The sequence below is a fragment of the Danio rerio genome, chromosome 2, assembly GCF_049306965.1.
Source record: "Danio rerio strain Tuebingen ecotype United States chromosome 2, GRCz12tu, whole genome shotgun sequence".
NCBI lineage: Eukaryota > Metazoa > Chordata > Actinopteri > Cypriniformes > Danionidae > Danio > Danio rerio.
In genome coordinates, this window is record NC_133177.1 from 25,482,501 (window position 1) to 25,498,939 (window position 16,439).

The 16,439-nt window shown below is 36.3% G+C and overlaps 1 protein-coding gene across 7 annotated transcripts in view; it reads right to left on the reverse strand.

Annotated features, from left to right (window-relative positions):
• Positions 1-16,439, reverse strand: part of fam110b (family with sequence similarity 110 member B) — a 108,021-nt gene that overhangs the window by 47,683 nt on the left and 43,899 nt on the right. Inside the window, exon 1 of one of the 7 annotated variants that reach the window (XM_017358945.4) lies at positions 12,036-12,335. The gene's annotated coding sequence lies outside the window, so the exon portion shown is untranslated. 7 annotated transcript variants of the gene reach the window in all.

Consider the following 16,439-nt stretch of genomic DNA (forward strand, 5'->3'; position numbering starts at 1 on the left):
GACATATTCCCTTACATTAGTATTTTACGTATTCTCTGTTGTAAGCATGTAGTTTCCAGAAGCACTGCACAAGCCTGGGCTATAATCCTGAGGTATTTTTGCAAAAATAAACCTCAACCTATGAACTCTTCACAGTTTCATCTTTTGGTAGAGACTTTCAATAATATCCAGCTGAGCACAGCGCGACTTCATTCAACTGGCGTCTGTGTGTGTGTGCCTTTTTTCTCTGTTAGTGAGCGGGGTTGCAGGTTTCAAATCTTTCGGGTTTGCGCGCGCAACTACTGGGCGGGGCTTGCGTTTCGTAGCCGCGTCATCGCAAAACACCTAATGACTCGTTATCAAGACGACTCGTTTAAAGCACTATGAGTTAACTCTGTACACTAACAGATTTAAGCCTTAGATGAATATTTCACTTCACTTACAGCTGTGTTACACACTACATGGAAGGGCATTTTCAAAAACCCATAACATGGGTCTTAAACCTTGACTTTTCCAAACCATGGTAAACCTTGAAAGCGGTTATCGTTCCATGCGTAGACTACACTAATGGCCTGTTTTCACTAAAAAGCACAGTTTGGAGTAAAATACGCACTTAATTCCATCAAATGAACCAAAACAGCAAACAGTGTCACTTTTTGACACCATTTTTTTAAGAGTACCTAGCACAAGAGTATGGTACCAAAGAGTGGAGATAGACTCGCTGCTGAACACAACTGATTTACAGAAAAAAATAACTAGCACGTGCTACAAGATAAGGGAATGACAACACAGGAAGTGCCATTTGGAAATGAACAGCCAAAACACGACAACGTATTAATAATACAATGATTGCGTGCAGCAGCGAACCACGTTCAAACAAAGCTTAACATCGTCTTGACAAACAGCCACATGCCAAGAAGCGAGAACGGAATCTGCTGTATGTCCTTAATTGTTGTTGACGACATTGTACATTTTAAGTCTAAACATGCAGAAAGTGCAAATCTCTTGTAGACTGCAAAGAAATGTGTGTCTACATTTGAAATAATGAACTTGAGTTTGCAAAAGATGTGATACGTGATCGATCCATTTGGCTGTCTACTTCACAATATTTTGACGCACACGATACCTACAAAATAATGGATAATTTATACTTCTGCATTGAGTGTGTTGACGTGTAGCCTTCACATACCCTAAACCAGACCCTGATATACACCTCTCAAAAAAATGTACACTACCTGACAAAAATCTTGTCGCCTATCAGTTTTAGTGACAACAAATAATAACTTGACTGCTAGTTGATCATTTGGTATCAGAAATGTCTTATATGAAAGGCCTCTAGATTATGCTTATTTTACCAAAATTAAATATGATCCTGCCTTGATTTTTAATTCTTTAATAAGGACAGTAAAGTCTGACTTTGCTTAGACAAATGTTTTTTCACTTAACAGAAATAATGTACAGTATAAAATATAAAGTCATGGAACAGTGGAAAAACAATTAATATTTTGTATGATGCCCATAAGCTTGGAGGACTGCATCCACACATCTCTGCAATGACTCAAATAACTTATTAATAAAGTCATCTGAAAAGGCAAAGAAAGCGTTCCTGCAGGACTCCCAGAGATTATCAAGATTATTTGAATTAATCTGCAATGCTTATTCTCACATCTTACCCCAGACAAGCTCAATGTTTATGTCTGGTGACTGGGCTGGCCAATCCTGGAGCACCTTGACCTTCTTTGCTTTCAGTAACTTTGATGTGGAGGCTGAAGTATGAGAAGGAGCACTATCCTGCTGAACAATTTGCCCTCTCCTGTGCTTTGTAATGTAATGGGCAGCACAAATGTCTTGATACCTCAGGCTGTTGATGTTGTCATCCACTCTGCAGATCTTTTGCAAGCCACCACACAATGTAACCCCAAACCATGATTTTCCTTCACCAAACTTGACAGATTTCAGTGAGAATCTTGGCTCCATGTGGGTTCCAATAGGTCTTCTGTTGTATTTGTGATGATTGGGATGCAGCTCAACAGATGATTCATCTGAAAAATCCACCTTCATTTACAAATGGTAAACTAGCAGTCAAGTTGTTATTTGTTGCTCTTACAACTAGGATCGAAGACTTTTGTCAGGTAGTGTACTACATGGCACAGCAACGTAAAGCACAAGATCTATGATTGGTCAGCTTGGTGATGGTGATGATATAATGGGAGCGAAGCAAGGTGGGTTGTGTGAGTGTTTAACAAGTGTCGAATCCCATTGAGTTTTTTGTTTACTTTATAATTAAAAACTAAACAACCTTTGTTAGTTCCCACTTCTCTCTTTTCTAAATGAGTGTCAGTTTGAAATGAGTGTCACTTCTACAGCAGCATTGCATGTATTTCTGGCTTAAACTCAAAACACTGGCAAAGAAACTCAGCACAGTAGAGTGTAGAAACCCCACTGCGTAGTAGCTTTTGGAACCGTTCATGTAGAGCAGCAAAGACAGAACATAAAAGACAAAGTTTAAATGTTTACAATGGCATATGTGCAAGGCATGCACCATGGGGTACGGCGATCACTCAATGCAGAAGTATAAATCAGCCTTATTATGGCTAGTTTGAAATGCAGTGAAGCCTGATCAGGGAGATCCATGCTGAACTTAAAATTATTCAATCGCAAAAGGGAGCCAAGCAGTTAAGTAAAAGCAGAGTGTAAGTGGTGTAATAATTAAAAGTAACTTTGTTTACTTCTATTGAAATATTACAGGACTAGTAGACTGTTAAGTCTTGTTTACATCTGGTATTTAGAGGTGTCTTTTTCAATCCAGTCATAAGTGGATGAAACTAAATACAGGTATGACACCTTGGCTGTTTCTCAATTCCAAGAACGCAGAGAACGGACTTGCGTTCTTGTGGAGACCGGTCTTGCCAGGTGTCCTCGGAAGAACGAACTCGGGAGGCCGCGAGGACAGAGAATGCGTCCTTTGACAAATGGGATGCTGCGTTCTTCCTGATGGTCACGTAACCTTTACTCGTTTTAAATGGAAATCATTTAATTTAAACATTACAGCACTCATACAACGATTTAGTGTTTTCCCTTCTCTTCAAAATATATACTTTGCATAAAAACATTATAAATATACTCTGCACAATATAAATAAAACAAATTTTAATACGAATTTCAGCAAACAAACACCCTTAATGTGTTTATTCCTTTTTTTTAAGATATTCATGTTAATGTTTACTTTCACCATTTCATTTAGGGGGAACTCCTGAGGTAAATAAGCGATATCTCAGAATTTTAATAATAAATCTAAATTAAATGCTGCGCTTCCCACCTCCAGTCGCATTGACTTTTGGGACTTCCAGAGCGAGTTCGGTGCTCAAATCTGCATCGTTGCGTCCTCGATATCAAGAACACATCCGGGAAGTTTCACGCGTCCGCCGTACTTGCGGTCTTGAGTAACTGTTTCATTGCTGTAATCTCCTCTTGTTTAGGCTCACTTTCAAAGGGAAATAGGGCTGCAAAATTTCATTTTAACATCAACATCATGATGCGCACATCCTTAATAGTCACTTCAAAATGAGGTCCAAAGTCAAAGAGGGTTTATAGTTGAACTATCACGTCAGTTCAGCACATATATACGATTAGTGGATTAACTTAAGTTCAACTATAGAGTCGAAGTTTATCCTTTGTATGTTTTTAGGGCCTGAAACATTTCAAACAAGTTTAAAGAATAATCACAAATCTGTAATTGTAACGTGCCGGGGACGCTGACAAGGTACTGCGGATCCAAATGCAGGATTTATTCAACAGAATGGTCAGACAAGCAATAGTCAATACAGGAACAAACAGATGTATACAGGCAATCCAGAAACATGGTCATAAACAGGCGGATGGTCAAAAGGCAGGCAGCAGACAGGAATAAACAAGCAAACAAGGCAAGGGTCAAAACACGACAAAGCAAGGCACGTCGTAATGTTCACGAACAGTATAACAAGACTCAGCCCTGATGTGTGAGTGTGTGTGTGTTTGCTGTTTAAATAGTCCTTGTAATCAGCTCATGAGCAGCTTCCAGCCATGAGAGTGTGTAATCTACCAAATGAGGAACAGGTGCATATAACCGGTGCATGACTGGAACTTGTAGTCCATATATAGGCGGATTTGCTGTCCTTTAGCAATCTGCATGTTTACCAATGATCTGCAGTCGCTAGATTTCTGGTGATTATAACAATAAGGTTTACAACTTTAATTTGATCTATATAAAAAAAAGTTTCAAACCCTGTTTGTCTCCAATGTTTAATTCATTCTTGATGTCCACCCTTACATTAAAATCACCCCAGTCATTATAAAATAATTGATACTTCACAAAGTGCTCCTCGTGTTATCTGGCAAGACGGTTTTCATATCACAATCTATATTATATATCATAAGTCAGATTCTTCAACATTGAGCCTTTAATCTCCTCAGGCTTTTAGAGGCTTTTTTTAAGTTTTATTATTCAATTATAACTTTTTAGCATGTGATTCTAAAAGTTTTAGACAGTTGTTTTAAAATAAGCTTTTTTTCATAAAATCTAAAATGTTACACATAGTAAAGTCTAACATCATAATAAAGCCTGGTTTATTGCTTGGTTGTGTCAGATGTCTTCTTACAACAAACAAATCACTTTAAATTTTTTCATGATATGAACATAGACCACATTATGATCAGAATGCGATTGTAGTGTTAAAATATGCCTAACAGAATCAAGCTGAGGGTAAAAAACGCACCAGGTTTCAAAACAAACACTCCAAATGAACAAGATGTGAAAGCTCACTAAAAGTGAACTGATTCACTTCTGACCAGATTTCGAGGTTGTTGAAAATGCATCATATCTGATAGTGTAAACAGTTGTGGTAGAAACGCTTAAGTGGCTGAATTCATTAAAAAGCCATTGAAGACCACCCACTCTCCACCTACTGACCAAACAGGATCATTATGAGACATGTGGTGAGACAGCACATCAAAAAAAAAAAAAAAAAAAAGAGCTTTCACTTTTTTTACACTGCAACAAAACCCAGTTTAAAGCCAAAATGATACTTTTTAAAATAATACCATATAACAACTTTTGCATCCTCTTTCTATCCTTCTCAGAAAGTCATGTAACATGGGATTGTTCACTCAGGCGTACGTGCGCATCACGCTGAGCTCTCCCACAAACGTGATGTGGAGCATGATGAAATTAAAAGAAAGGGTGATGAAATCCGAACACAAATGGGCACAAGAGACGCATCTGAATGCATGCTACAAGTAGGGAACAGTACAGCATCTTGGCTGACCACTTGTAATCAGACCGCTGAAAAAGCATGTGAATATGCAATGGACACATGTATTAGGTTAGGGGCAGCAGAAAGATGATGCTGAATGAGGCACTTACAAAGATGCTTATAACCAGCATGATGTCTGTTAGATGACCATCAAAACAAATGTTATTTAATATCCAGCTGACAGTCAACTGATGCTATAATCATGACTATGGTTGTCGATATTTATGTCACTTAGTTCAAAGTGTCTAAAAGGGACCTTCACAATAAAGAGCTAACATCTTTTTTTTTTATAGCAGCATTTTGGATGTTAACTAGAAATGTTTTCAGTTACTATAGGGGTCAACTCAAAAACTTGCTTCAAACAGTCCTAGAATCACTTTGGAAATGAAACAATAAGAGCAAGATGTGCACTAAGTGGTCACATTCATAACATTAACATGAGGACACTATTGTGCAACAGATCTTTGCTTAATTGTCTGTGTTTCAGTGCCCATATTTTTACACAGTCAAGGTACAGTATATTTTAAATCTTTGACGATGTATTATAATTAATAATAATAATTCCTTACATTTATATAGCATTTTTCTGGACACTCAAGGCGCTTTACTCATTTTTGTGGGGAATCTCTTCATCCACATGGATGACGCGACGGCAGCCATATTGCACCAGAATGTTCAACACACACCAGCTGATTGGTGAAGTGGAAACAGAGCGATGAAGCCAATTATGACATGTGGACGGTTAGGAGGTTGTGATGGACAAAAGCAAGTGGGAAAAATGGCCAGGATGCTGGGGTTGAACCCTAACTTTTTTTCAAAGGACATCCTGGGATTTTTAACGACCACAAAGAGTTAGGTTTTACATTTCATCCGAAAGACAGTGCTCATTAAGCAGTATAGAGTCCCCATCAATATACTGGGTTATTAGGACCCACACAGACCACAGGTTGAGCACCCCCTGCTGGTCTCATTAACAACGCCTCTGGCAGCAACCTAGCTTTCCTATGTGGTCTCCCATCCATGTACTGATGACAGCCCTGCTTAGCTTCAGTGGGCCATGTGAGAGTTGCAGAGAGCTAGCTGCTGGCTTTATACTGTGGAGAGGTAAGTTAAAGTGTATTATATTTATTGAATCAATCTCATGTGTTAGATCTAGGACTGAAAGAACAGTGTGCCTTAAATATTTTGAACTTACATAAGTTACAATTTCAAATGACAGTTTAAATCTGACTAGCAACATGTGTTATATTGTTTAAGAATTAGACTAGTCGGTGGCCATTTTAATTAAATTGTTTAATTGTAAAACAATAGCACTCTCTACAGTAATTCATTTGTACCAGACACTTTCTTATAAACACTCCATGTTTCTGGGGGAAAAAAATAAGTCTATTTCTTTCTGCACTTCATGAGAGTGGGCTTGACAAACCACCTGTAGGAGACACACTCTTTTTGCTTCCCATATGCAGACACCTTTCAACAGACACTCAGATACCAGGACTCAATAATACTAATAAAAACTGTAAAACATGACATCTATACATTACTGCTCACTGGTGATTTGAAGTGCTTTTTTTATCCTCATTCGCAAGTCACTTTGTATAAAAGTGTCTGATGAATGAACAAATGCAACATACAGTACATGTATTTTGCAGCCAACTACATGCACATTTACACTATGAAAGTAAATCTAACGTAATGCATTAGACCACCCTTGTAATATCATTGCGACAACTGCTGCCATGATACGGAAGTAAAGTTCCTTGATTATTACGCTGGAATTAGAGTATGGTTCCTAGCCATATTACCAGAGAAAATAGCATCTCTTCACTAGCTATGAAGCTCAAAAATGCAATTCGTGCATAAAACAGAAATATTAGAAACAAAATCGTCACTTCCTGATTAACTGGCACCCATTATCAAAAGTAATTTGCTGCAGTAAGAAAAGCTGAGTGAATCTTTTCTTCATATAATAAATGACTTGCGCCTCAGAAGATGACACACAATGAACATATGGTGGCATTTAAAGGCGTGAGATGCAGAGCACATAGGCTCTTGACTTTTCTGGAGATAATTAATAATATAGTAACACTAATACTGAAATGGCGTTTTAGAATGAAACAAAACTATGTTTCAGATGTTTTACAATGTGCTCAGCCTACTGGTTTGTTTATTCACATGTATTTTTATCATCACATGATCTCTTATAAAAAAAAATAAAAATCACATTATTTAAATGCACATACTTAAATTTGTTCAGTAAAACTGTTTCCATTATAATTTATGCACATCTTTTCTTATCAAATAAAAAGTTTATCCTACTCAGTTATGAGCATGTGTTTTTTTATGCGCATTTTCAAAATGCATGCGTTGCATGCCATTTCCATCAATCATTTTTCTATGCGCATATCCAAAATGGTGTGGATGGAAACATAGCTATTGTAATTTTTAGTACACAGCAAATTTGCAGAAGAGTCAAGAGTTCTTTAAATATAATAATTATCGGGAAATATTGGTCCTTTTTCAGCGATATGCTAATGGTCTAATCCGATTCAATAATCTATGCTAAGCTAAGCTAAAAGTGCTCCCGCCAGACTAAAAGATCAGCTGAATGGATTCAAAAATGGTTTAACTATAGGCAAGTTATAAAACGAGTGTATTTTCAAAAAAGTGGCTTGTTCCTTTAATTGTCAATAAAATTTAAAATAAAAAGATAAATTTCACCAATGCATAAAGCATAATATTAATTACATCAGAAACAATTTGCTCACTGTTTAGCCAATCAGATGTGTGAGGTGCTCTGTTAACAACAGTCAGTTTGAAGAGTTTAGCTAGCATGTCTTCAGAGAAAGGGATTTTGCAGAGAAGGGGGTCTAATTTGGTTGTCAAGTCCAAATAGGTCTACAATAACTGGATAAAAGTATCATTGGGTCACTCTAGGACTTCAATCTTAGGAGGTTAAGCATGAGCTGATGTGGCTTAAGAAAATACTTCACGCCTTAAGTGTAAGAAGTCAAGAGCCTTGATTGACAGACAATAAAAATAGAAAAATACTGAAATTGTGAGTAGGTGGTATCTTATGTTATTGAGCAGCAATTACTGAACATAATAACGCCAATAAAGCCATCTGTTGGAATTACAGCTAACTTCATTAGGTTTCTAGCGTCTACCATGACACAAAATTTAACAGAAACTTCAGCAGAAAATGGTCAAATAAAACAATTTTCACATGCAGTTTATTTATAATTTATAGGTTGCTAAGAAAATGTCAAAGCTCTTTTATATAGCTGTCAGTGGAAAAACATGCTTTTTGGGTCCAGATGGTATAGCTACAGCATCTATCAGCATGGGCTAACTCAACCATGCTAGCCAACCAAAGCTCCATTCTTCACCCAAGCAAAATAGCACAGGTCCTTTAAAAGGGTGTTGACTGGCTAAGTGTGCACATTCAGTCAAAATACGAATTTATTATGTGACATTGTATCTGCATACATGATTAAAAGGACATTTTGGAGCTAACTGTGTACATGATCATTGACTGTTATTAGCCTGCTAAACAAGTAGCAACTAAATGTGACTGAAATGTAACTGATCCGACACTAGAGTTGAATAACATGTAAAAATATATATATAAAATAAAAAAGTGCCGTTGACAGCATGAGTGTTTCCAGCATGGTATCACACTATGGGGGAGGTTTGGCTCACAGAAAGGCCACTGTGAGTCAGAGCTCTTAATCCCTCCATAAGCGCAGTTTCACCTTTTTCCAAGTCCTGCTTCTCGAACACCGAGTTAGCATGCTGAGAGTACAGCAAGCTTTTGTGCATGGGAATATACTTTCCAGTTAGAAAGAACATCCAGTTTGTTGTTCATGTGTTTGACGCGGTTTCAAAGTTTCCACCACATCATGAAGCATTTATTATTAAGGAAACTATCTAGACTCAACTGTATTAAGGAGCATTTTTTAAAACACACCCGGTAAAATCTACCAGACAAATTTTTCCAGCAGACAAATTTATCAAAAACTGCTCATCCGAGACCTAGAACTGACTAATCACACTGTCCAATATAATACAATATATCACAATATGTGATATAAAGACAATAGGTCTCTTGTTTTATTTCCTGACGTGAAAATAGAATCCAAATCCCTCCCATTTTGAGGCCCACTGCAACGTGACGTAGGAGTGCGGTTTCCTCGCCCACCGAATTGATTGATAGCTGCATATTAACATGTCTCTAGTAACGCATATAATCATATCAACAACACAAGACATGCACAAAGCAGCTGAGATTAAAAGATCTGTTCAGATCTCTGTGATCATTAATCATCAAATGTGATCAAGAATAAGTTTAAAATGTGTGTCTTTATCACCACAGCCGCATGTCAGTACAATTATAACAGAAGACGATTTAGTCCCAGTTTGTGGACGTTAAATGAGGTTTATTTTGTACATTAACATTACAGATACAGCAGTGTATTTTAACATGCATCCTGTCACATTTGTGCGCGAAAACAGTGCAAAGTTAAACACATGTGCTGTGTGTGTGTTTGTGTGTGTGTGTGTGTGTTTGTGTGTGTTTGTGTGTGTGTGTGTGCGCGTGAACTTTGTAACGACATTGTGTGTGTCTCATCGTTCTCATCGACTAATTAACTCCACAACAAATACATCAAATAATCATTGAGAAAGCTTCTCACAAATGTTGCATGAGATCTGCTTCCCTCATGTTTTTCACTGTGCTGTTTATCTGGTGCAGCCAAGGCAGAGATTGAGGTACACTCTGACAGGCACGTGGGAACAGTAGACGGGGAGAACTAGTATTAAAGGTGCAGGCAACAAAAACAGCTACAGTGTACTCAGAGCAGAAAAATTCCAATGTTCTGAAAGGTATAATAAATCATCTGTTTTAGAATGGTATAGAGCAGAAACTTTTCAGACACATTCTAGAGACACAAGGACTTATCTTAAGTAAATAAGGTAAGGTAAAATAGGAACTTAATTCCTTCCTGTTGTCTCAACACTTTTCGACTGTATGGAACACAGAATTTTAACCGTATATGACAGTAAATCGATTCTTTTTTTTTTTTTTGTTGAACTAAAACTTTTCTAGTCATCTCAACTTAAATGAATGAAACAGACAAAAATAAAATAGGAACATTTTAATTCAAAGTTAAAGCACCATAATAATGTGGTTTAAAATTTGAGTGTATGACGAAAACAGAAAAAAATACTGAAAAATCTTGAATAAAAAGTTTCCAAAATAAAAGTGTGCTCAATGAAAAACGTGTGCATTCAAGTCAACGCATATAATTGCCATTTTTAATGTATTGTTCAATTAATATAACTAATAATAGATTCAGAGGGGGGAAAAAAGCACTGAGACTGGCCCTAGCTGCAATATACATCAAGCAATCCAGCAATATATTCATTCCCCCAACCAGAAGTTGTTAATTAGAACCAAGAAACCTCCAATACATCATTAAAGGACTTTGCATTTCATCATTGGGGTCCGTTCAATTTTAAACTCCTATCGCTTGCTGAGGTGATTTATTGCACTCCACAAGGAAAGGGTCTGAATCTGAATAATCCTCTCATGGTCATTTATAAAGAGATTAATTCTGGCAGTCATCCATCCAGACAGACAATAACGCAGGTATCTACCCACCCCTGAATCACAAAAGCCCAAATCAGACTTTAATATTTAATGCTCAACTGCTTTAATTTAGGCTCAACTTCAATGACTAAATGGCAACTAGTTTTGAGAAGTCTACATTGCATTGTAATAGGGCAGCGCAATATGATGATATCTATTGTATGGACAAAATTAAAAGTCTGTCATTTCATATTATGCTCTATCATTTACTTTGTGGTTTTACAAAATACATTTTTTACAGTAAAACCATTTCATGGTTTATATGAAAGAACACGGCATTATGGTGATGCAGGGAAAAAAACATGAATAACAACATTTTAAGAAATGTGCAATGTTGAAAATATAATGATTAGCAATGTTTCTTTATTTTTATGTTAAACCTGTAATCTTTTTTTTAAGTGTTATGCTAATGCTAAACAACAATACATTTATCTTAGATTTCTTTATTTTTAATCAAACATTTGGCCTGAAGTTCTAAATAAAGTGAGAAATATGATCAAATATGAATAAAGAATGTGTCTTTTAAACGTGGTCAATATATATACCTATTAATTGACTTAATTTACAGAAACGGTACCATATTATCACTATTATCACTTATAACTATATATATATATACAGTATATATACACATTATATATATATATATATATATATATATATATATATATATATATATATATATATATATATATATATATATATATATATATATATATATATATATATATATATAAGGGTGTGAAATTATTTATATCGTGATATGAAATTTTTGTCATATCGCCAAGCCCTAATTTGTAACACGACTGCTCCAGTACTGAACACAGTCATTGTCAAGGCATCAGAAAGCTACTCACGCGTCGAAGTTTCCTTTGAAATCCACACAGAAATGACACATTTCCAAAGTTGGCGAATAAGGAAGCAAAGAATCACAGTACACATCTTTCGACATACTTCCGAGTCCCTTAACGATGGCAGCAGAATCGAGACGTCCTTCAAACTAAACGAAACCTTACAACCGACGGGATACACTAGCCAGGACAGCATTCAGCTTCTATTAGTCTAATACAGTCTGACATACTTCCTTAATCACAGGTCAACATTGAACTGCTTACCCTCTTTCCTTAAGTGGGAGAACTCTAATCTTCAATTTACAGAACATGTTGATGATGGTGAAGGTTTTTTTTAAAGTGCATAATGCTGCTGCGTGACCATCTATGGGTCACGTATTTGTCCTAAGTGTTGCTCAGAAGAAGCACCTGCCACATAAAAAAATTGAGAAACATCTTAATCGCATCAGTGGAGATTGTAGGACAGATTTCAATGGGATTAGAGTGTCATCGCTCTCACTGCCTACTGAAAGTTCAGCAGAGAAAAAAACTGGACACACACATGACCTTGAGCCAGGCTGTAATGAGTGCTGGCCAATGAGAGGAACGATACACTAACATCAGGTTGAGATGAAGCGTTAAAGAAATCCCGGGATTTACAGAATTATATAAGCAGATGCACTGAACGGAGTATGTTTGTAAAGAGAAAAAAAAAAAAACAGAAAAATGTTGGCATAAGAGACAATGATTCACATGTAATGTTTTACAACAGTTAGTGAGTCACTCTGAGAGCAGAGCAGAGAACCAATAATATGGCCATTTTGTGGCAGAAAACTACTATCGAAGGGGTCATTAATAGTGAAACAAAACTAAGCAAGCTTCATATTGATTAATATTGTTTCCATATCCGTTCATGAGGTCAGCCTAATGACTAGAACAAGAACAGTAAAACCTACAACCAGAATCAACATGTTACAACTCATTTGACTGATTTCTAATATTTAAAAAAATTATAAAAAAAATTTTATTAAAAAATAAAAATCGAAAAAATGCTGAATGAAAATTCAATAAAAAAAGTTTGTTAAAATGGACTGTTCACCTAAAAATATACGTATCAGCATATCCTTATCCTCATGCATTTCGAACATTTTGGCCTTTATTTTAACAATCTAGGTCCAGGGGGTAAAAGTACTAAGGCGTGTCCGAATCCACTTTACTAGCGAGAAAACAGTTAGACATACCATCTGCAGCGAGAATAAAGAACGAGTCTCTTCCATTCGGCCTCTTTACATTACTTTAACTCTTTACTTCTTTACTTTTATGGATAAGGACACAGTGTTGTTCGCACTATATTGAAGACATTCATTAGCCTACATATTTAATTTTGTTTGTTAAGCACAAAGATTTCTTTCAAAACGATTTCCAAATTAAGTTCTATCCAAACATGCTTCCTATTCTTATGTCCCATAAAGTGATGCATAGGTCTCCATAACTCCGACAGGTGGACAAATCTAACTATATAAATATGGTGCGGTCAATTTTAATTCTTCAAAATAGCAACGAGCCAACAATGCACCTTGTTATGACTGAAGTTTATTTATTTATTTATTATTGGGAATTGCAGGTCTTTTTCTTTCTCCTGCCTTCTTGTTGTCTTTCTGTTATCCCATAGCCTCCCATACTGGCGTGATCCCGTTTTCTGATTGGCTGCTGGTCTTGGAGGCTTGTACAAAAAGGAGCTTCCGGCAGGGTTCGGTGAGCTCATTTGTGCTGCGTTCTGTGCTGGGAATGGAGCTCCTGGATTTCTGTTACCCCTCTGGCCGACGACCAATAATCAATAGTGTACTAATGTTCATGGGTTATTTTGAGAGTTTGAGTGTGTAGGGGTGGCCTGCCTATTTGATTACTTTTGACTATGTTTATGTTTAGGGAGTAAGGTAAGCTTTCTGTATTTTTCTTTAAATAGTAATAGGTAATTTAGTGCATTTACTTTATAGATTCTTTTGTTTGTTATTTTGGCCTGTGGTCACCCTGAAGAGATGCTCATTTATATTTACTACATTTTTCTATAATAAATCTATTCATATACTCTCAACTGAGTGTCTAAGTTTGGTTGTCGACCGAAGGGAATCTTATGCATTAAGGTTTTTTTTTATTTGTTTTGTTTGGGAAACCACCACCACAACCCATTTGTTTTCTTCGTTTATTATGTCCATGTTGTTTCCCCTAGACATGGGGCGTAATACACCTTAACACACCTCCTTTATAGACCATGACTCCACAAAGTGGCGCAAACTAATTTGCTATTCAAACAACATGGTGCAAAACATGAACTACCGTTACGCTGGTCTGAAAATAGCAACAAATTGCACCATACATGCCTTGTGCCAGTTACTTTTTTTCTGATAAATGGCACATAGTGGACTATAGGGATAAACAGTTCAATAAAGTAAAAATACATTCCATCTTTTGACAAAACTCTGAAAAAAAAACTGATTGATATGTCCTACCTTGTACTGTAAAATATAAAACTTGCAAAAAAAAATGTAAAAATGTAGTTAAAGCCTGATTAGCTTTTTACAATAAGTTTTTCAAAGTAACATAAAATGTTTATTATTAGGACTTGGTCATAAATATTTTACAGTGATTTTGTCTGTATATTTTTATCTTCTATCCATCGCTCTGTCTCTCTGTCAGTCATTCAGTCTGTAAAAATTCATGATTTAAATTTTGCTCATTAAATAAAAAGTTTTAGTGTGTAGCTTGGAATGGTGTATTATTTTTCCACTAAATCTGATTGGGAAAAGTCATATCTGCTTTTTCCAACTCATCGGTGGTTTACTACACATTAGTCATAACTGTGAGTCAGGATTCACTGGACATTCCTCAAATAACCTTTTTCATTTTTTCCTTTGTTGATTTGTATAGAAGGAGAAAAGTAAGTTGTTCAAAACAGTAAAAAGGAAATGATGGCAATTTTCATATTAGGAGGGAACTAATATGTCCCCCTTAAGGGCAGGGAATAGAGTACCTAATTATCTGAATATAAACACAAAGTTCACAAAACCCCAGAAATAATAGAAAAACACACATCTGTTTGTGAGTACACAAACAACATCTGCATTTCCACTGATGCTGCCAGAAAGAACTGGATGGTATTTGGACTACATGCTAATATACGACCACTAGTACCAATTTTAGGGGCTTGTGTACAATTTTAGAATGGACTCAAGCCATCTGAGTGATTTAAGCATCTACACAACCTCTAGAGTTCATTAACAAGACACACCACCATGTATTTGCTTCTGCAGATCCAGAAGTCACTACCAGTCCAGCCTCATCACAGAACAGTCCACATCATATCGACAACATACTGCGCATTTCACATAATGCAAAGCAGCTGCCACAACCACTGCTCAAAGAGAAATAATGCCAAAAATGTAGCACAAACAGCAGCAAGTGAATAAGCACCTGAAATGAGACGACAACAGAGACAGTAATTCATCTCTCCTGTAGTCTAGCAGAGTCTGGACGGCATGAAATAGGTCAGCGTTTGAGCGTCGTGCTTGGACCACCGCCAATATTCACAGAAGCACTTGTTTTTGTAAAAAAAAAAAAAAAAAAAAAAACCTTATTGTTGATCACTGCAAAAATCAGTCTCATGAGCACAGACTGCAGGCCTTTTATTCATTATGAAAGACATTCAGCACTAACAGATGAGTGATGAGAGATTTTTTTCCTCTTGGGATGAAGCCTCGACAGTTTAAGTATTCCTAAAATGGAGGCCGATTGTGCTTCTGTATGATGTATAAGACTAATCCTATTGTTTGTGTTGAATTAAGAAAGAATAGGTTAAGGAATCACAAGTTCCTTCAGGAAGTTTAAAAGGTGGATTAGTTTTAGAACGGCTCTGATCTTACCAGGAACACCACCATGGTACTGTATGTTTCATTGTAATTAGGAGTCCGTTTCCTAAATATGAGCACAAATCATGCACTGTTTTTATCCCGGACGGAGGATTTGGGTCACAATCTAATCCTTCAGTCAGACGAACCTCAGAGAGTTCAGCAGTTAATTACTTTAAATCAGCGTTACGTTTATTGTGCACTCTGCTTATTTACATAATTCACATTTAAGTGCGCAATGATTAATCAAATGTTCATAATTCAACGCTGATTAAACTTTTATGGGCGCTTCTTAAAATGCACACACTTAAATTTCCCAAGGGTCGCTTTCTGTTTTTCTTTTTGTTGTATGAAGATCAAAATCAAATGTTTCTAGGAAACATTTCATCCAGATATTTTATTACTAATATTGGTTAAACTGCTTAAAACCTGGATTCACGTCTCTCTTCAAATGCTAAATTACATTATAATTAAATGAGAGATAATACAAACAGAGAGTAAATAAAACAAACAGACCTTAAAGCAAGTCATACAAAACTTTATAGTGTAGTACTTAAACTCTACATTTATTTAGAAGTACAGGCATGCAACTGCGACTATAATGACCCACTGATGACGCTACAGTACATCTTTGTTTCTTTTTTATGTAGGTAAATACTAAAGACATAATAATATATTGGGACTAAACTATTTAAAGTCTGTGTAAACTGGAAGCTGCTGAGTTGCTTCCAAATAAAATGTAATATTGAGTTGAGGGGCTTTCTTTGCACATAATTCCCTTGTA